This window comes from Canis aureus, chromosome 32, assembly GCF_053574225.1.
Source record: "Canis aureus isolate CA01 chromosome 32, VMU_Caureus_v.1.0, whole genome shotgun sequence".
Classification (NCBI taxonomy): Eukaryota; Metazoa; Chordata; class Mammalia; order Carnivora; family Canidae; genus Canis; species Canis aureus.
Genome location: NC_135642.1, coordinates 23,656,444 through 23,679,465, shown reverse-complemented (window position 1 = coordinate 23,679,465; position 23,022 = coordinate 23,656,444). Strand labels below are relative to the sequence as shown.

The following is a 23,022-nucleotide window of genomic DNA, read 5'->3' as shown; positions in this document are numbered from 1 at the left end:
AACAGTATGGTACTGGAAAAATATAGACACATAGATCAATAGAACAGAATAGAAGATCCAAAAATGAACCCACAATATTGCCAGTTAATCTTCAGCAAAACAGAAAAGAACTTCTAATGGAAAAAGGCAATCTCTTCAACAAGTCGTGCTGAGAAAACTGGTCAACTGCATGCAAAAGAATGAAACTGGTCTATTTTCTTACACCATACACAAAAATAAACTCAAAATGGATTAAAGACCTCAATGTGAGACCTGAAACCATAAAAATCCTAGAAGAGATCACAGGCAGTAACTCTTGATACCAGCCATAGCAACTTCTTTCTAGATATGGTCTCCTGAGGCAAGGGAAACAAAAGCAAAAATAAACTATTGATACTACATCAAAATAAAAAGCTTCTGCCCAGGGAAGGTAGCAATCGACAAAATTAAAAGGCAACTTATGGAATGGGAGAAGATATTGGCAAATGACATGAGATAAAGGGTTACTATTCAAAATGTATAAAGAACTTATAAAACTCAACACCCAAAAAATGAACAATCCAATTAAAAAATGGGAAGAAGACATGAATAGAGATTTTTCCAAAGACAACATACAGATGACCAACAGACACATGAAAAGATGCTCAGCATCAGTCATCATCAGGGAAATGCAAATCAAAACTACAATGAAATATCACCTCATACTTGTCAGAATGGCTAAAATCAATACATAAGAAATAAAATGTGTTGGTGTGGATGTGGAGAATGAGGAACCCTCTTGCGCTGTTTGGTGGGAATGCAACTGGTGCAGCTACTCTGGAAAACAGTATGGAGATTCCTCAAAAAGTTAAAAATAGAACTACCTACTCTACAACCCAGCAATTGCACTAGTAGGTATTTATCCAAAGGATATAAAAATACAGATTTGAAGGGGCACATGAACCCCAACATTTATAGTAGCAATGTCCTCAATAGCTAAACTATGGAAAGGCCCGATGTCCATCGTTAGATGAATGGATAAGAAGATGTAGTATACACACACACACGAAGACACATACCCACACACACACACAGGAATATTAACCATCAAAAAAGAATAAAATGCCATTTGCAATGATGTGTATGGAACTAGAGATTATTATGCTAAGGGAAATAAGTCCATCAGAGAAAGACAATTATCATATGATTTCACTCATATGTGGAACTTAAGAAAAAAACAAACAAAAAAAGAAAACATACACATGGGGAAGGGAGAAAAAGATAAAAACAGAGAGGGAGGCAAATCATAAGAGACTCTTAACTATAGGAAACAAACTGAGGGTTACTGGAGAGGAAGTAGGTGAGGGGATGGGGTGACTAGGTGATGGGCATTAAGGGAGACACTTTGATGTAATGAGCACTGGGTGTTATACGCAATTGATGAATCACTAAATTCTACCCCTGAAACTAATAATATACTCTAACTAAATTGAATTTAAATAAAAAAATTTTTAAGTTAAAAATAGAACTATCCTAAGACCCAGCAATTGCACTATTAGGTATTTGCCCAAAGAATACAAAAACACTCATTCAAAGGGATACATGAGGGATCCCTGGGTGGCGCAGCGGTTTGGCGCCTGCCTTTGGCCCAGGGTGTGATCCTGGAGACCCAGGATCGAATCCCACGTCAGGCTCCCGGTGCATGGAGCCTGCTTCTCCCTCTGCCTATGTCTCTGCCTCTCTCTCTCTCTCTGTATGACTATCATAAATAAAATAAAATAAAATAAAAAGTTTAAAAAAAAAACAAAGGGATACATGAACCCCTAGGTTTATAATAGCATTATTTATAATAGCTAAGATATGGAAGCGGCCCAAATGTCCATCAATTGATAAATGGATAAAGAGGATATGATATATATATATATATATATATAATATATATCATTATATATTATATATATTATATATATTATATATATAATAATAATATATCATTTTATATATATAGTATATATATATATACACACACACACAGACAATGAACTATTACTCAGCCATAAAAAGAATGAAATCTTGTCATTTGCAATGACATAGATGGAGCTAGAGATTATTATGCTAAGCAAAATAAATCAGTCAGAGAAAGACAAATACCACATGATTTCACTCATATCTGGAATTTAAGAAACAAAACAAATAAGCAAAGGAGAGGGGGAGAGAGGCAAACCAAGAAACAGGCTCTTAACGAGAACAAATTGATGGTTATCAAAAGGCAGGTAATGGGGGAATATGTTAAACAGGTGATAGAGATTTAAGGAATGTACTTGTGATGAGCACCAGGTGTTGTTTGGAAGTGTTGAATCACTATATTGCATACCTGAAACTAATATTACACTGTATGTTAACTAACTAGAATTATAAAAACAAAACAAAACAAAAAGTTGCATAAGGGGAGTTGAAATTGGGACTGCAGAATGGTGGGGGGGGCAAGGGTTTGCTCTTTTTCATTATAAATGTAGCAATGCCATTTGATTTTTTTAACTGTATATTTATGACTTATTTTTTTTATTTTTTATAAATGCTATATGTCTTTTATAAAAAAGCAAGGGTCAGCAGGCATTTAAAAATCTAAAAAAAAAAAAAAAAGGTAGATATGACATTGAATCACATAGTCTATAACAGTGAAAATTGTTACCAGGTTAAATGTTCATCAATAGGAGATTGCTTAAATAAATATCAGTAAATCCATAAAATAAGTGAAGTATTTCACAGCCTTTTCAAACAAAGTGTAGGTTGATATGTGTTGACATGGAAAGATCTCTCCATATATTTTTAAGTGAAAGATCAAGTTGCAGGAAGTATGTACTGAAATGTGCATTTATGTATACATATATGTGTGCATATATTTATGTCTGTGTACATGTTTGTGCATACATGGGAAAGTATATGGAAAGAAACAAAATAAAGTATCAACTGTGGCTACCTCTAGGGAGTGCTTAGAACAGGGTCAGAAGGACTCTCACTTTTTCTGTCTAAATATTTATTGTCTGTATTTTTATAATGAGCAAGTACTACCTCTATTATTATGATAAAAATCCACAAAGATAATATTTTTCTAATTAAAATACACAGAGAAGGGGCTAAGTTGCATCTGACTCCAGGAAGCTCACCAGCAGTAGTGTAGAGGACAGACAGGTTAGAGAAGAGGTGGAAGGCACATGAACCATAGGAGATAGTCCTGGTCCAGGCAAGGGATGGGGACCTGAAAGAGGACACCAGTGAGAAGAAGGGGAAAATGTGGAGCAATGCTGAGCTAAAAGAGGTGTGGCATATGTTTTGGGTTGATTTCCCAGTAATGATGAGGAATTTGTTTTGATAGTTTGTGTTGTAGTAGAAAGAAATGGAGAGGTGGCCAGGATCCAAAACTCCCCAAACTATGAACAACTCTGTTTAAGGCCCTAGAGGACCTCTTTACTCAGAGAATAAGTTTATTTTTTTCTTTTCTTTCTTTTGTATATTTTTTTATTGGAGTTCGATTTGCCAACATATAATATAAAACCCAGTACTCATCCCGTCAAATGCCCCTCTCAGTGCCCGTCACCCCATCACCCCATCCCCCTGCTCACCTCCCCTTCCACTACCCCTTGTTCGTTTCCCAGAGTTAGGTGTCTCTCATGTTTTGTCTCCCTCTCTGATATCTCCCACTCATTTTCTCTCCTTTCCCCTATAATCCCTTTCACTATTTTTTATATTCCCCGAAGTAAGTCAATCGGAGAAGGACAAACATTATATGGTCTCATTCATTCGGGGAATATAAAAAGAGAGTAAGTTTAACAGCTGACCAAAGTTTGGTATCAAGCCAGCTGGGGTTCACACACTCCACTGGGAAGACATTGTGGTCGGCAGTGCATGTTAGCCCTGTCAGTCTACGGTCTTAATTACAGCCCAGGCCTCGTTGGCCCCTTTTCTCTTGGTCAGTACCTTTAAGACTGTCCCATACCTACGATAAGCAAAATCAAAGAAAGTCAATATAAACTGGAACACAAAGTGTGTGTATAGAGGGGGTAGGCAGAAAAACTCCAGTTGGCTGTACCTGCAGGTGTATTCTGAATGTGTATTCTGAAGCTATAAAGGAGGGTGTGAGGGTGATATAATCCATGTCGATGTGGAATGTATCTCTGTTCAGCTCCCTTCCCACTGAAGAGTCAGGTAGAAGAGGAGGAGGAGGAGGGAGAATATGTCCCCTCATCTGACAGAGCTATTAATAATCTTTGGTTGCACAAAGGGAGGCCCAGAGCTGGGTTTAGGAGGAAGGGCAAAGGAAAGAAAAGGATGAACAATGTTTATGAATGATGAAAGCCTGAATTGATGGAAAGAAAAACAACAACAACAACAAAAATAATAACCAGAATATCTGCTATTCAGTTCTAAGGTGTTTGTCCATCCGTGACATAAACTGCCTCCTTTCACAAACATTTAGGAAAGTATGTTACATATACAAAGGCCTATAATTGTGAGTTTGTGGAGTGGGCATAGATAAATAAAATGGATAATTCCATATCTGGGAGGAAAAAAAAGTTATCCATTCAAGACAGCAAGACAATCCATGAAGCTGATAGATTAATTTCATCTGAATCTTAAAAGAGACAGTTTATCTAACATTTAGGTTAGATGCTGACAAAATTATTAAGTTACCTGGACTATGCAGTCCCCAGAGATCAGTCCTCTGCTCTACAGCAGAGCAGAGAAGGAAGGGTAGGCAGTATATCTAACAGGCAAACAGAGAATTCCCAGCACACACTATACACCACCTTCAAGGAAGCACAGGGAAATGCAATTCTCTCTTGTGTCCTGAAGGGAAGAAACTGAAACATTTGTTGAATAGCCAAAGTGACAACCACAGTAGGTTCACCGACTGAGGAAATTTCTCAGACTGTTTAGAGACCAGTACAGAAACAATGAGGCTTATGCAAGTTGGGGGAATACTATTACAAAATGTTCCTCAAGTAAATTCTCTACATTTTTCAGTTTATTATTGATTTCTCCAAAATGCCCTGTGAAGTAGGATTCCTGGTCCCTCATTGCCCTGTACCCTAATTGCCATGAGCCCAGTTTGGCTATTCGTGTATATTTGCGATGTGGTAATAAAGAAAGAGCTTGCTTGTGTCCTTTATATTTGTGTAATGCTTTGAAGTTTACCAAGCTTGCTTGTAAACATTATCCCATTTTGACTTCAAATGATCCCATAAGTATATACCATTTTTAGGTGGGAAAAATGTCTCTGAGACAGGTGAAGTGTCCATAAATACAGAATGAAGACCACCTGGGTGGCTCAGTGGTTGAGCATCTACCTATTGCTCAGGTCATGATCTTGGAGTCCTGGGATCGAGTCCCACAACAGGTTCTCTGCAGGGAGCCTGCTCCTCCCTCTGCCTATGTCTCTGCTTCTCTCAGTGTGTCTCTCATGAACAAATAAAATCTTTAAAAAAAAATTTAAAAGAATGAATTGGCAACTTCCGTAAGATTTTACTATGAGCCCGACCAGATACTGGGCCCAAGTGGTACAGCTATGAAGACCATCAGAGCCTCAAGCAGCACTAAAGCTGATAGGTTTCTGGAGCAGCTGCTACCTGGTGCTCGTAAGTACTCCATGCTGGGGTCTACTCAGGAGAGTCTTGGCGACTAAAAGCCTGGGTCCTGTAGATCTTGTCCTAGCTTGTTTTGACTCGGCCCTTCTGGTGGAAGAGTTCTTGAGAGTAACTGATGCCAAAATACAAGCATGTTAGTTGCTTTGGGAAAATGCCTGACCCCATTCTGACCTACCAACCAAATCTCTGATGTGATTACTGCACAGGAAATATGATTTCCTATTTGGCAAGTCATGTGCGGCTCATTGCCCTTTCTTTCTCTCTCTCTCTCTCTCTCTCTTTTTTTTTTCCAAATCTTGGATGGGCCCTAAATGGTTTCCTAACTTCTGGACTTTACCCAGCTGTCTTCACAGGCCAGAGTGCCATGAAAACAAAAGTCATTCCTCAAGAAAAATTGCATAGGTAGAAGAATCTCTGTTCTCACATTCATGATCTCTGTACTCCTCCCATCCCCAGGGAGAATCAGAGGGGAGGACCACCAGGACGTAATTCACCCCTATTATACAGATGGGACTCAAATGAGGCTCAGGAGCTTCAAAGGGGCCAAACTGACTGGTCAGTTGTCTGCAGAGCTGCAAATCCACCTTGATTGCCTTGCCCAGGGAATTTGCTCAGTGAGTGCCCTTCAAATGGTCTAGACATGAATCCTGGATCTGCCTCTAGTATCCATGTGATCTTGGCAAATTTCTCATCTTTTCCCTGATTCCATTCAGAAATGGGAAAATCAGGGTAATAATAAAGCTTACCTCCCAGGTAATACGTGGAATACATGGTAATCTCTCAATAAGTGTTAAGTACTACTATTGTTATTTTATTGAAAAGAGAGAGAGTTCCAGCCCCTTCCCCCAGGTTTCCAAGAATAATTATTCTAATTTCTTAAAGGTCTTCCACTTCCAGAGAAAGAATGGAGAGCCACAAGAAGTTAACTGATTGCTGATCTCCCTGCCTGGCAGAAGGCAAATCATTTCAGGACACACCATAGCAGAGGTTCTGTGGCTGCAGAAAGAACTGAACTTTCTTTAAGCTTTGAATCCAGACTCTCTCTTCCCTACTGTGTGAGCTTGGACAGGTTATCAAACCTCTCCAAGCCTGTTTTCCTTATCTATAGGCCAGGAATAATATGTAACACAAAGTGTACCTACATGGATGAGAAATAATAAATGTGAAGAGATTTGTATGGCACCTGGCTAAGTGAATTGCAGCTAGTATTTGATTCTTATTATTCCATCTGATCAATGATTAATTCTTGTAACAAGGACAGAGAAGTGCACACATATACACATTCACACTCACACACTGCCCTCTCAGGCCTAGAATGCCATGCTTTTGGGTGCAGCCTTCTTCGCTTGGCAGGAATTGGGTTCCAATATTGATTTTAGGAGCAATGAGGAATAGATGAGGGAAGTGGTATAAAAAATAAAATAGAAGAATAATCATAATGTTTAATGATCACATTGCAGTTTGTAGTTTACAAACAGTAAACTTCACCAAAATTGCCTCAGGTAACTTTTTTTTCCTTTATTATAGTGCACTTGACATACAATATTACATTAGTTTTAGGTGTATACCATAGTGTTTCAATATTTATATAGATTACAAAGTGATCCCCACTATAAATCAAGCTACCATATCTGACCATGCAAAGTTGTTACATAGTATTATATACATTTGCTGTATATTAAATTGCCATGTTTTATTTATTTTATAACTAAAAATTTGTACCTTTTAATCCTTTTCCCCTATTTTGTCTCTTCCCCCTCATTCTTCACCTCTTTGGCAACCATCAGATTATTCTCTGCATTAATGAGTCTATTTCCATTTTGTTTTATTTGTTTGCCTTGTTTTTAGATTCCACATATAAGTGAAATCATATGGTATTTTTCTTTCTCTGTCTTATTTCACTTAACATAATACCGTTAGGTCCATCCATGTCACAAACGATAAGATTTCATTCTTTTTTATGGCCCCTAAGATCATATTTTAAGTAGTGATCTAAATCAACACCTCACACAACACTGTATTCTGAGCCAGCATCCCTCACTGTAGACCATAAGAAATTTTGTAAATGTTCTCCCCTTGCCTCTTGGTCAGTTTCTCTGTGTCCCTAGATAATTTGACCATAATCCATAAGGATTATGGTTTTTACCACTGGACTTCTATTCCCAGTATCAGTCTTTTCCATTAAATCCTAAACTAAACTATAATCTCAGAACCTCTTAAGTAAATAGATAGCAATCATTTTACCCACCATGATCTACTGGTATTTTATCTTTTTTCAAACCTTTTTGTAGTGTTGTCCTAGATACTGAATATATTAGACATTAAAAAATAAATACAACAGTAAAAATTGATTTATAATCATTATACTATATCCTGAACTATTGCCTTTCTCTTAAAGTGAATTCAGATTAAGACTAATTTACATTGATTTTTAAAATCTAAATTGCACATTTATCTAACTACATTCAAAACACAGGACCAAATTTTATATTACTGTTTAAACCTTTTGGAGAGTTTAATTGAATAGCATTTATGGGTCACCCCAGTCTGTACTGAGAATATCTCATTACTTTTGTATTATTTAATGTGGTGCCCTAGAAACTAGTCTACATTATATGTATATTATGTGAGCCCTTTCATTCTCTCATTTCCCTCCCTACACCCAAAACAAAAAGTCAGGGAGAGCCCTACATGTTTGGGCAAGATTAGGTATGAGAAATTGTTTGCAGGCAAGTTTTGATTATTATACTTAGAACAGAGTTCATCACAAAATAATGAGCATACTAAATATTAGCATTAGCAATATGCACTAATAGAGGGAATTGTGACACAGTTAACCAAAGTATGAGTATTTGACATTGTCAATTAGTCATTTCTATCCTCATATTTTCAAGTGACCTTCTCTAGCATTTTGAGAATTCTCCCAATACTATGCATGTGCTTCAAGGAAAAAGTGGCTCATCATCCCCATCTCCAGAGACACAGATCCTGATTAGTCTAGGAGTCTGCACTTTTTCTTATAGAGCCAGATAGTACATATTTTAGATTTTGTAGGCCAAGAGGCATAACCATTTAAAGAGGTAAATCCTTACCTCTTAAGACATAATTAAAAAGTGGTTGGCTGGATTTGGCCTACAAGTCAAAGTTTGTAAGCCATTGGTCAAGGCCATCATGACAACCCCATGCTCTTTGCCAATTAAGGTCAGGAGTTTGGCTTAAGCTTATGGAGCACTTCATTTCCCTGAGAACAGTTATTGTTGGTCTGGGGCTGGACACATGATTTGAGGTGACCTGATAAGACCAAAGTGAAGAACCTGATCCTATTGTTGGGAGAACAGTTCAATCTCTCTTTTTCCTTTTTCTCACCCTCTTTCTCTTTCCTTCCTTGCCCTTCCCTGTTTCTTACTAGAGATAAAGTGAGAATATTGCCACAACTTCTGCTGATAGCCATCTTGTGATTATCAGAAAAGCCAACCTGAGAAGAAAACATCTACATGGAGAACAAAAGAGCTGAGAGAATCACATAGAACAGATACAGAACCATGATTACACATAGCCTGTAGCCCATTCCACTTTGGTGTTTCTTACTATGCGAAATGAGAAACATATGTATTAGTTAACCTAACTTATTCAAGTTAACTGTTTCTTGCAGCCCAAAGCATTCTGATACAAAGTGAAAATCAGATGTCATTAAAAATAATTATTATTGCAACTTTTGCAGCTAATAGCTTTGCATGTTCATATAGGAATTAACTGCTCTCCCTGTTCCTGCAAGTATCTCTCGTTTATTTCTGAATAAACATTAAAAGTACACTAACTCATATTTTTCTCCTCCAACCTCTTTGTTGATGTCTGCTTCCTGCAAGCCCTGGTATCTGGAGATCCTACTGTGGCTAGATGGAGATGCCTACCAATGGCTTCTGTCAAGATACTACTCACCCATCTCAAATCTCCAGTACTCTCTCCTACTCTATCATCATACTGACAGAGCCTACATTCTGAGCAGAAATGTAGGAAATGTTCTGCTGCCTGTTTTAGAGTAGACTAAGCTACTACAACAAAGAGACCCCAAAATTTAAAGGAATAGAGAAGTTTATTTCTCTCACATAATAGTAAAATGAGTGTTGAGTTTACTGAGGAGGATTTTGGGGTAGGAAGATTTTGGGGAAGGATAGAACTGGTGATAGTTCTTCAATTTTTTTATAGCTTCTAGATTACTCTGTTAGCCTCCCTTCCAGGGAAAAAAAGGGAAGGACATGGAAGAGGGAATGTTCATGGAGGAGGTTCTGAGGTAAGTCTGAAAGTGACACACATCACTTTTCACATTCTACTGAAGAGAATTTACTCAACCCACATGTCCACACAGAAAGGGAAACTGAAACCAGAATGTCCCTGGGCAGCCATATGCCAAATTCAAATGCTATGTAAGATGGGAAGGAAGGTAGATAACTATCTCTGCCACATTCCTTGTGTGTTGTTAGCCAGACCTCCAATCCACATAACCTGTACACCAAGAATCACATTCCCTGTAAAGATAATCCCTTCAGCTCCTGCTCTAGTCTCAGGACTTATCTTCCCACATTGATTTTGCAGCTTGCTTTTAACTGTTACTCCATTTGATTCTTTAACCCTGATGAGAAAGATTGGATAAATGTTATTGACTCCATTTTACAGATAAAATACAAGAGATTAAGTGACTTGCCTAATATTAACCAAGTTATCAACAGAACTAAAACCTGGCAAAGACTCTTTCCTTGACCAAACCCTAGACATGCTCCTCTGAGCCTGATCAGGCCCCATTCTTGGGCATGTTTTCAAGAGTACAGTTTTTGCAAGAATCCTGCTCAGTCACTGTAGCCAGATTCCCCCACCCCCAATATCTAACAAAAGTCCTCTTCCCCTACCAGGTGATAGCTAATCACTTGGCCTGCCTTCAGCAAGAATCCACTTTGGTAAGTGTAGCCAGGACACTCCCTCCACACCCCTGATATCTCCTCTTAGTAATTTTCTGTCAAATTGACAACTGACCCCCTTACTCTGAGTTCACTCTCTTTCCTCTACTGCAAAATCCTATCACAGTAGTCCAGAATAAAACCTGCCTTACTGTTTAGCAAGTGTTATGAATAATCTTTTGTTTAACAGACCAGAATTCAGGTATCCTGGTCTAAATTGGGTACTTTTTTATGAAGACACAGACTAGGTAAAAGCAACACATACTTATTAACCTCACTCACATGCTCTCAACCATGAAACACCAACAGGAGACCATATGTCAAAGGCACAGGAAAAATATCTAGCCATAGAGGCATCAGAGAAAAAGCTCTGGAGGAAAAGGATAGTTGTTTTGTGTTCTCTCTGCAGCTTCTTAGCCATTCTCTGCCCCTTCTCTGCTCTGCCTTATACTATGGAGGCATTTCCTGGGCTCCCTTACTGTCTGGTTTCCCACTGGATTCGGCCAATGAGAAGCATCACAAAAAATCAGGAGATAGGGTATCTTTTCCCTGCTCCTTTCCTGCCTTTCTGGAAGTCATTGCATCCCTCCATATCTGCCCTTTACCAGGAAGCCTCTCCCATTGGACCCTGCTTCTCTCTGATTTCCAGCCACACTTTGTTCCCCTTGCCCCCCTAGTCTCAGTGGTGATAACAGTTCCTACCAATTCTAGTCCTCTGGTTCTTATAACATCCCTCAATGATTCTTTTAATCTTACTTTAGCCTAGCCTCCTCTTTATACTGTTTCTTCATTTGAACTATCTGGGGTAAGTTATTTCCTTCAAGGATCCTGAATGATACTGAATACATGTATGACATCAAATTTCTAACCAGAGCAAGTGTGACTGAGACTCATCTTCACCTCTGCAATAAGCATACTACTGTCCTAACATAAGCATCACAATAACCTTTGCCCTCTCCCAATTCAGCATGTGAACACCACCAGGGAAAGCTGGCTCAGCCTTTCCTTTTAAAGTTGAGTTTTTTTATTCCCCCTCTTTCTTTTGCAGATACAGATTTTGGTCAATGTTTTGTGGCTTGTGGTTCACCTGCTGGCAGCAGCAGTGGGGAAGTTAATCAAACCCTCTGAAAGCACAGAGAACACTGGGATGTTGTTTTATGCCAATCAGAATTTCTTTCCAGTGCTAAGGATGCTCAAACAAATTTTCACCAGGGAACATGAGGGGACTACCATCCATTAAAAAAGGATTGATGATTGCAGGCTTTCACTTGGTATAAGAGGCTTTTGGTAATGTTAATGACAACAACATAATAGCTAACATTCACTGTGGATGTATTTTGTGCCAATCTTGTTTTCAGGACTTTATGTATTTACTCATCTAATCTTCATGAAGGGAGAAGGAACTGTACCCTGGGAAAAAGAGATAAAACTTTTTATTCTGACTTAGAATCAGAGAACAATGGAATAGAGGGAAACTTACAGTTCACTAAATTTATCTTTCTACAGATGAGAAGAATGAGATGAGAGATATGATATGGCTTCTCCACATCCATTTGGCTAATTAGCAACAGAGCCAAGATACCACCCCAGATTCCTCTTTCTTCTCCTTCAAATATATTAAATCTGTAAGTCAACATGAAGCCATAAGTTATCATCTCAGCAATTCATGAGTCAGGTTGACACATACAAAAGGGGAGGAGTCTCCGTAAAAGATATTCCACATACTGGCTCTTTACACATTATCTGTATCAGTGACTGCAGAGAAAATAGACATGGTAGTTGAGCACTGGGGTTCATGAAGCTCAGGGGTACTTCTGAGGCATGGTGGTTCTTTATCACCAAGATGAAGGATACTCTCCCCAAGGCAAAACTGAGACTTCTGAGTATGAACTTATCACCATCCCTAATCTGACCTGGAGAGGGTAAAAATTAACTCTCTAGACAAGGCTTCAGCAAACTTTTTCCATAAAAGGCCAAATAGTAAATACTTTAGACTCCCCAGGCCATATGGTCTCTGTCACTACTCAATTTTAATGTCTTTCCAAGCTCTAGTCTGCTATGTTTTTATTTAGTTTAACATTTGTTACTCACAGTGTGGATGTCATTGTTGTAGTTGTTGGGGAAAGGGATAAATTAGATATTCTTTCAAGATCTGACTTCTATATCTGGCAATATTGCAACCTAAATTCAGAGAATGCCCTGATAATACAGCACATTTAATAATACTGGATAAAATATTATATAAATAAATAAATAAATAAATAAATAAATAAATAAATAAATAAAGGCTGTGCTGCTGGAAAAGTAAGAGAATTTCTTCAAGATCAGAAAGAAAATGTAGAAAGTGCTAATCCACAGGGTAGTGTTAGAACCAGCATCTTCCCTGGAGAAATATGTGTATTCTGACAGTCTATAATCTGAGTTTTAACAGACCTCTACAGGAAATAGGAGACAAAGCCTATGGCCCAGGTAAAGTAAGAAGTTAGATCAAAGCCTCACCTAAAGCCAGAATCTTCAAGGGGTAATATCTTCATCAGGAGGGTGGGGAGGTATCACCCTACCAAGGAAGGTGAGTATGATACATGATTGTCTTAGTCTTGGCTCTGGAAAAAAAGGAAGTGACCTCTGTAAACTACACTCATGAGGATGAAAGCTGAAAGTCATCTTATTATCTGACTCCCCCTAAAATATAAAAATTTAGTTTAAATTAGTTCTGGGTTAGCAATATCACCAAAAACTAGGAGATGTACAAGTTTTTTATGGAGAAACATACTTTAAGACCAGTCTCAAATAATTTCACAGATAAAGTCTGTGGTAGGCTGAACAATGTTTCTCAAAATGTCCATATTCTAATCCCTGGAATTTGTAAATGTTACCTAAGACAGCAAAAGTAACTTGGCACATGTGATTAAGTTACAGACATTGATATAGGGAGATTATCCTAAATTATCTGAGTGAGACCTAAATGTTATCACAAGAATCTTTATAAGAGGGAAACAAAGGGAGACTTGACACAGAGGAGACTATGATGTGAAGACACTGCAGAGAGAGAGTTGAAGATGCTACACTGCTAGCCTTGAAGATGGAGAAAGGGGCCATAAATTAGGAAATGAAAGCAATGCAGCTCTAAAAGCTAGAATAGGCAAAGAAATTTCTCATCTTCCAGAGTCTCTGGAGGGAGTGCAGATTTGATTTTAATCCAAAACAACTTGGTTTCAGTCCAAAGAAACTCTCTTTTGGACTTCTGACCTCTAAAGCTGTAAAAGAATAAATTTGTGTTGTTTTAAGCCACCAAGTTTATGGTAATTTGTTACAGCAATAATAAGAAAGTCCAAGGAATGTGAGCTCACAAAAAGAAAACCAAAACCAAAATCACTAGTAATACAAAGAAATAAATTATGAGACATATTCTGCAAAAACAACATACTACAGAATCACACCTGCAAACAATATTAACATTTTGACAGATGTAAATATTAAATGAGATTGATTAATATGTCTGAAGAAATAAAAGAGAGCATTAAAAGTACAACAAAGGAATGATATCATAAAGTAAGCCAGGTAGATGTGAAAAAGAACCAGACAGAATTTCTTTTTTTTTAAGATTTTATTTATTTATTCATGAGAGAGAGAGAGAGAGAGAGAGAGAGAGGCAGAGACATAGGCAGAGAGATAAGCAGGCTCCAATCAAGGAGCCTGATGTAAGATTTGATCCCAGGTCTCCAGGATCATGCCCTGGACTGAAGGTGGTGCTAAACTGCTGAGCCACCCAGGCTGCCCCAGAATTTCTTTTTTAAAAAATATTTATTTATTTATTTATTTATTTATTTATTTATTTAGAGAGAGGTTGAGCAAGAGCAAGAAGGGCAGAGGGAGAGGGAAGGAGAAAGAATCCCAAGCAGATTCCATGCTGAGTGTAGAGCCCAATACAGGGCTTGATCTCACAACCCTGAGATCACAAGTGGAATGGAAACCAAGAGTCAGATACTTAACCAACTGTACCACCAGGTGCACTGAAATAGAGTTTCTAATGTGTAAAGTATAGTGGTTGAAATTAGAAATTTAATATATGTGCTAAACAGATTCAACAAAGCTAAAGAAAAAAATATGAACTGGAAGATAGCCACAAAGAAATTACCTAGCTAGGCTATAGCACAGTACAACAAAGAGATGAAAAATATGAGAGAAAAGTTAAGAGACATGGAGGATAGAGTAAGATGGTCCAATACATGTCTAGTAAGAAACTTAGACAAGAAAGAGAATGAGAGAGAGACACTAAAATATTCAATGTTATAATGAATGAAAATTGTCCAGATATGATGAAAGTTATCAAGCCCTCAATTTTAGGAGACTCCTCATATGCAAAGCAGAATAAATAAAAAATAATCCATATATAGACAGTGTAATGAAACTACAGGACACCTGAGATAAAAATGAGTTTACAATGGGACAGATAGGGGCAGATTACTTACAAAGAAAAGAAAAATTAACACTGACTTAGTAAAATAGAAGTCCAAATTCAGAAGCATCATATTTTCAAAGAGCTTAGAGAAAATTGCTTTCAACTTGTAGTTCTATACCCTGCAAAATTATTTAAAATGAGAAAGGAGTAAAGTTAAAACATTTTTAAATAGACAAAAACTGAACTTTTATCCCCCATCAAAATGTGAGTAAATGAAATTTCAAAAGCAAAAGTAAAATGATACAAAAGTCTCAGGTAGAGGAATGGAGAATAAATAAATTGGAAAATTTGTAGAACTTTGTGGGGATAAAAAGGATAATAACAAATAAATAAACAAGAAAGGAGGGAGCTAAACTTGTTCACATTTGTTACGTTATTTGAAGGGAAGGCAAAGACATTGATAAATATTAGAATTTTAAATATGGATATTAAACCTTTTAAGAAATGGTTAAATTAATACAAATAGAATTAATAAGACTTTCAAATGAATAAAGGAAAAAATATAACGAAGGAGAAAACATCTCAATCTGAAACTAAAAAAAAAGTAATAAAAGACTAGAAAAGACAGGGCAAATATAAAGCATAAATATATTAGAAATTAATAAAAATACATCAGTAATCACAAACATCGTAAACTGACTAAACTCTTCAGGCAAAAGACAAGGATGTTCAGAATGAATTTTTCAAAGTATAGAATCCTGCATCATATTATTTTCAAAGCACATACCTAAAGCATTATGGCACAGAAAAATTGAAAGTAAAGGAATGGAAAAAGATAGCAGTAAAATTCTAACCCAATGGCTGGGTTATATCAGTATCAGAGAAAATGTATTGTAAGGCAAAAAAAGCACTACTAAAGATAAAATTATCACTGCATATTGACTAAAGGTCTAGTTCACGAAGGAGATAAAACAGTTCTAAGTTTTTATGTGCCCAATAATGTTGATTTAAAATATATAAAGTTAAATGACAGAATAAGAAGTTAACAAATCTACCATCATAGCAGAACATTTTAATACATCTCTCTAAATAACTGATGACTCAAGCAGGGGAAAAAGAAGCAGTAGGGATATAGATTTGAGTCACACAGTTAACAAGTCCACAACCAACTACTTCAGATTATCCCATGTTTCCAAGCATAAACGGAACATTTACAAAAATTGTTCATGTACCAGGGCATAAAGCAAGTCTCAGCAAATTCCAAGTATGAAGATAGAGACCACATTTTTCAATCATAGTGAGATAAAGTTAGATTCAACCATTAAATGGTAATTAAATAAGACAAACTTCCTGCCCCCAAGAGGCTTATTCTCTAGAAGCAGAAACACAAAAGGAAGCAACTAATTGGAATATAAGCAGCATAAGTTCTAATAGAAAAGCAATTTTGAGGGGATATAAAGGAAGATCAACTGATTCTGAGTAGGCATAATCTAATGGATGTGCTAACATCTGAACTGTACTTGAAAGCTGAGGATGGGGCATGAGGGCAGCAGCCTTCTAGGCCAAGGCATAGAGTTAAAATTGCTCAAAAATTGAGAGATATCATTAAAGTCAGTTTTTCTAAAGATTATTAATCTTTCTTTTGCCATAGGCCTCTTTGGCAGTCTGGTGATGCCTGTGGACTACCTCTACAAATTTTTTAATATGAATTACAAAGGAAACCAAATATAGTGAAATACAGTTATAAAAAATATTCAGAAATATACTTTATGTTGTGTTAATTTCAAAGTCACGATGAGCTGTAAACAATGTATTTCAGGAGACCTGCAATAAGCATAATGTGATATGAAAATATCTGTTATTTCTATTAGTGATGATGTCACAGTACTCCTACACTACTGTGGTTTGTTTCCTTCATCATTATCAATGGAAATGCTAAATTTCATTTAAAAGTTAATGAAAACAAAGATGTAATTTTCTCCCAGTAGTGGGTCTATAAAAGGCATTATAGATGTCTTTATAGGATATAAAATACAAGCCCAATCATGATATAATTTAGGTGCTAGATTATGAAGGGAATTTTAACTCTTTTTGTGGGCAATGGGTATCACAGATTTCGATGCAACATTTAAAGTTTTGTGTTATTTTGTTGTGTTTTTTTTTTCTGTCCTGCATTAATAAAGTATTAAGTGAGGTTGATTCTTTAATATATACTCTTACAGTGTGATAAAAGTGAGAAATATGATTTTAGTTAGCAGTTGTAAATATAGACATTCCTTAATTTCAAGGTATTAAAAATGTCCTAAGAGTCAAGGTGTTTCTGTGATCTCCTACTACATATTATGGAGGCTAAAGTGTTACCATTTTCGGGATATCACATTCTAATCTTCATCTACCACCTCATGTTTGCATAGCAACTCTGTCTTAGTTGCCTGAAGTGCACATGCCTCATTTTGGTAATCTACTTTAGTCTATTTCTGTGCACTGAAAGACAGTCCAATTCAGTATTCCACACTTCAATATTAATTTGTCTTTTAAGCTATTTCAACAGAGGATGTGTGTCCTCTGCTACAACTTGGCTCGAATCCATCCGTCATTTTATTGACCTACTGGAAACAATGTCCAATGCATTCCAGCTCACAGATTGAGTTTGCTTTAGCCACACATGAAACCAGGACACTGTTAAGCGTCTGTTTTTAAACAGAACATTCACAATGACAGAGATTTTCCACATGGAAATGAATATACATAAAAACTAGCATATGGAACAAGAATTGGAGCTTTCAAAATTTCAAAGGTTAAGCAGATCACTTAAAATTACAATTGTAAGTGAATAATGTATGCGTTTACTGTTGACTCAGAAATAGTCTCATGCATTTCCTTTAAATGCTGATTTATAAAGGGCATTTTCCCCAATAGTTTTAGGAGAAGCACTCAGTGACACATGTAGATAATTTTGAAATAGAATATTGGTTTGCTACAAAGAAAGAAAGTCAGGCTATTTGGTGGAGAGAGGTGCAAATTATTTCCCTATATAAAATTTTCCTTCAGTAAACACATTTATGAGACCAAGAGATGAGGGTGATCTTTTTTTTTTTTCTACATTTCTTTAAGGGCATGTGATCCTTAATGAAATTGTACACAGGAAAGTCCAATGTAAGTAATTTTGATCCCTCTTATCTGTAGCCCAGTTCATTGCATTATAAAGAGAGGGTTGCCATTATTTATTTTGTGATTTACATGGCCCCCCCAAAATAGGAAACTGGCAAGCATTCATTCCATAAATGTGAAGTGGGCAGAATTAGTGAGATTTTTCTTAAATATCTAACCAGGAAAAATGCAGTGTTTTATCAGATGAAGAGGAGGGCTCCATTGACAGGACAAACAGAAAAGGCCCATTGGAATTAGGCTCTGTTCTTCATACTGTTTACAAATGCCTCTTTCTCTAGGCAAGAAGCAAATTACTCAGTATGACTCCCAGGGTTATTTTGCCTACAAAAGCTACATAATATCTTCTCTATTACCCTGAATTGCTTTTTATTTCCAACCACATTATTTGCTAGATTCAAAAAGAGGAAATAATTCTCAAGGTGGATCTCTTCCAAGGACTTCTAAGAAAAAAAGATTCTCTTCATCTTCTCTCAAATATTAATATGAATTTGGAAATAGTCATTTCAAAAATCCATACTTCACAGACTACTATATAGATTTTCCAAGTACAGTTTCATTTCAAATCAATTCCTACATTTGCCAGAAACACCGATCCTAAAAATTTTTGTTAGTTAATTTGAAGATATACATATATATATGTATATGTGAAATTTAAAGATATACATATATATGTGAAATTTATAATCACAGAATATTTTAAACATTAATTTAGAAAACTAAAGAAATAATTATGAAGAATATAATTTAAGAGAAATATAAGGCAAATAGACAATTATCTTTAGAAATGACTAGATTTTTAAACTTTAATTATTGACTATAATTTCTTTCTAAAGAATTAAGATTTCTTTCCATGCAAAAATTAGTTGTTTTTCCTGCCATGTAGATTGCTAATCTGGATTCAAATTTTAGCTCTTGCACTTTTTAGCTGCCTAACCTTGTAAATCACAATTACTCAGAAACAGTAAAATGGGAATAAAATTATCTCCCTCTTAGGTTTTGAGGATTAAATCAAATAATTAATGAGAATATGCTTTGTGAGACACAAAGTGTTATTGAAAGATTAGCACCAGTGCTTTTTAAAGTACAGACTGAGATATCATTACTCATATTTGATATATTGCAAAATGTCTTTCTCAATCCTTTTGTCTTCTTAAACCCCTCTCCTCTCTCTAAATTGGCATGAAAACTTATTGTTTCTGCCAAATCAGACTGGATGTGAACAACCATTTATTTAAAGATGTGCATCAACACTACTCAAAACAAAACAAAACAAAAGTACCAGTACATGGCATTATAAAAATCAGTAAGCATTGTTATTAGGTCAATATTTGATGCAGAGAGTATTAAGTCAAATGTATGAAAATGCTATTTTTTGTAGATCAGAAAAGGTAAAATATTGGCAATTTCCTATGTTCAACCTGTTATCTACTGAAATAAGAATGAAAAGAGACTTCAACTCTCTAAGAAATATTTAAATGAAATAAAAGATTATTAATTGTTTTGAACACACACACACCAAAAAACAAGAACAAATCATCTTCAAACACCAACCACTAGTTAGCATTTTGTTGTTTCCCCTTATTCAATTTCTATGTCTTACAGTCTGAATTAGAATTTAGATCTTTTTGACAATGAAGTTATCCAACAAGCTTAAAAGAGTTCTGTTTAATAATATCGCACTGATCTACTGTAAATCTTTTTTACTTTAGACAGTTTTTCTGCTTATGAAATTATTGAATGCTCAAAAAAAAAGAATGAATGCTCATTGTAAGAGATTTGGAAAATACACTAAAATACAAAGAAGAATAAAGATTTTTTTCATTCTCAAAATATTTAAATCCAAATTTTTCTCTACACTTATTTTGGGGCATAGTTGAAATGAAATAATACATTAATTTTGTACTCAGCCTTTTTGTGCTTAAAAACTTAATTAGTTTTCAATGTTAATTCATTCTTAGTGTAATTTTTATAGATAAGGTAATTTCTCATTATGTAGGTATGTTACATCTTACTGAATCTTTCCACAATTGTTACACAGAGTTTTATGTATCCAATATCTTAATGAACATCCCCATATGTACTATTTTCTCTGTTTCATATTTTTCCTTATGATGAAGTCTCAGAAATAGAATTCTTGGGTAAAACGCAGGACTCTTCCCCCCGCCCCCGCCCGCAGGACTCTTTTTAATGTTCCTGATATATATAGTAAAGTGCTTTCCCTAATTTACATTCTCACCAATAGTATTTGAGAATATCTATTCAATGTGATACGTTATCATCTCAAAGTGCTATTAAATGTTTCAGTTCTTGCTTGCTTATCCTCCTACAACTGTACCAAGTACTGTAGTTGTAAATATGCAGTTTGATTATTTTAATTCAACAGAAAGTTTTCTTCCCCACTAAAGAAATGAATGATGTTTGTGTTATTTTGACATATAAAATATATATTAACCTTGTCACTATAGTGCCAATCAATTAATTAATGGCAAATATATTTTCAGTTATTTATGTGGTTATTTAATTTATATAACAGATGGTCACTAAGCACCTACCCAGATATTTGGTACCAGTTACTTGAGCTGGACATAAAACAATGGAAATTAGAAACAATAAACAAGTAAACCAATACAAAAAGTAATTTCAGATAGAGTTAAGTGGTAAGAAAGAAGTAAGTTTACTACAGAGAGAACTGGTAGGCATGCAACATTTGACAAGATGGTCAGGAAAGTCTTCTCAAATGAACTGACATTTCATCAGGGACATACATAATAAGACTCTAGCCTATGACATTTTATAAGAATCAAGTCCTTGAGGTGGGGAAAAAATGGACAAAATAAAAAGGAGAAAATAACAGATTGTTGAAATTCTTTTTTAATATTTTATTTATTTATTCATGAAAGACACACATACAGAGAGGCAAAGACATAGGCAGAGGGAGAAGCAGGGTCTCTGTGAGGATCCAGATGCAGGACTCAATCCCAGGATCCTGGGATCACAATCTGAGCCAAAGGCAGAGACGTTCAACCACTGAGCACCCAGGTGCCCTGATTGTTTAAATTCTTATAATGTGAGAACCAAAAAGTTCAATGGAGCATAAGTTTGAGCCAAGACTGAACCACAAAAGGACATATTCCTAGTTTCATTTGGTATGGGTGTTTTTCATGTTAATTATATTCTAATGAGAAAGCCATATACAAATGAAGTGAACTATCATTATCCTAAGTAGCTACAGTGTGGGAGGAGCTTGGGGGATATTTGTGAAGTATACAAAAGATGAGATCTCAAGAAAATGGTCTTAGGCAGTAAATGAATGAAATCTTCTGAATCTTGGAGATGGAGAACTTCTTGATAACACGGTTAAGGTCAGTGTAAAGAACCTGAATGTTTTCTAGTATCTACATTGGCTCACCCTTTTGACCAAGTGGATTTTGCTGCAAGGGAGAAAACTTCAAAAGTTAAGAGATTTTCAAGCTCACTTTTCTGGTAGTTTTAGCGAATGTATGTAGATTTCTGTAAAGAAGGCAACATGTTATTCTGAATGATGGGCCTATTTAATGTTGCTATTAAGGTTGGTCATGCTCAGCCAAGGTTTTCAATAGACAGACAGAGAACAACAGAAAAAGGAAGTTGAATCATATTATCTTTATGAGTTTTTCAAATATATATATATATGCTTTTGTCTAAGATGGCCACCATCAATTCCTCCCTGTCTGTCCAGGTCATTCCCTCACTGAAGGATAGAATCTATTCCTCCCTTCTTTAACCAGCCTGAGTGATTTGATTGGCTAATAGAGTGGGATGCAAGTAGCATTCTAAGCCTACTGAGGCTAAGTCATAAGAAGCCTTGCTATTCCTCCCTGGGTGTCCTGAATTATCACTCTGAGGGAAATAAACTGCCATGTAAAAAGTCCAATTACCCTGAAAGTATTATACTGTAAGAAGCCTAAGCCACGTGGAAAACCTGGAAGAGATACCATATGGAAAGAGTGGTCAAGGAGCACTGACACACAAGACATGTAAGTTAAGTAAAGCTATTTTGGAAGTGAGTCTTCCAACTATTTTTGTGAAGAAAAAAAAAACATATATACATATATTTTCTGGATCACTTCATTACTCATTCCCTCTATTCATTATTGTAGGGAGTTTAGATTAATAAGAATCAGAGGAAACAGTGAATTTTGTTTAAATAATTATCTTTAAAATACTGCCTTCCTGGGACAGTGGTGAACTATTTCAAAGAAATAACATCTTTCAATTTCTTCTTCTGAGACATTTCCAAAGTGCAAATAAAAGAACCAAGAAGAATACTGAACAATATAGAGACAATATAGTATTAAATGTCCAGCTAATAGTGAATCATGTGATTCAATTCAACAGAGAAGGCTCCACCAAGTCTGTAATAAAAAAGTAATGAGTTTTTATAACAAAACCAAAAAGAATGCAGATAGAAATCTTTTCAGTACAAAGACAAGAAGGATTTACAATTGAACACTGAAAATGCTCACAAGTTTCAAAACCATGACTGATGAACTCTGAATATTCAACAATCTTTAGTTGAATACATTAATCAAACTACACAGTAGTATAACTGCATCTCATTCTGTCTTTTCACAGTTGCAGTGTGAAATGATAGCAGAGAGAGGAAAAGAAAGTGCAGTCCAGTGGAAACGCACACACTCTCTGACTTGTATCCGGAGCAATAGCATTTTGAAGCTGCAAAGGACCTGAAAAAACAGATTTCACCTTCCTCATTTTACAGTTGAGGAAGCAAGATGCTCAACAAGAGTTAGCTGCTCAAGGACACAGAGCAAGTTTTTATCAGAAATAAAATAAGAATCCAGGTATTCAGACCCTAGACTAACAACCAGATTTTTTTCCCCTTTGATTACTTAAA

General features: G+C 35.9%; 1 protein-coding gene and 1 long non-coding RNA gene across 34 annotated transcripts in view; one reads left to right on the top strand and one right to left on the bottom strand.

Annotated features, from left to right (window-relative positions):
* LOC144303242 (uncharacterized) overlaps positions 1-23,022 on the bottom strand; it is a 303,577-nt gene that overhangs the window by 277,200 nt on the left and 3,355 nt on the right. Inside the window, exons 1-2 of one of the 24 annotated variants that reach the window (XM_077881160.1) lie at positions 13,055-13,160; positions 12,036-12,178 (exon numbers count right to left, since the gene is read on the bottom strand). The exons of 22 other annotated variants lie outside the window; for them this stretch is intronic. The gene's annotated coding sequence lies outside the window, so the exon portion shown is untranslated. Of the gene's footprint in view, positions 1-12,035; positions 12,179-13,054; positions 13,161-23,022 lie in introns of those variants that run through there. One more of the 24 variants, XM_077881159.1, reaches the window with a different exon arrangement.
* The window catches only part of LOC144303243 (uncharacterized), a 35,906-nt gene continuing 34,833 nt past the window's right edge, over positions 21,950-23,022 (top strand). For all 10 annotated transcript variants that reach the window (XR_013370303.1, XR_013370298.1, XR_013370295.1 and 7 more), the window contains exons 1-2: positions 21,950-22,144; positions 22,743-22,969. This is a non-coding gene — a long non-coding RNA (uncharacterized LOC144303243). The remainder of the gene's footprint in view (positions 22,145-22,742; positions 22,970-23,022) is intronic.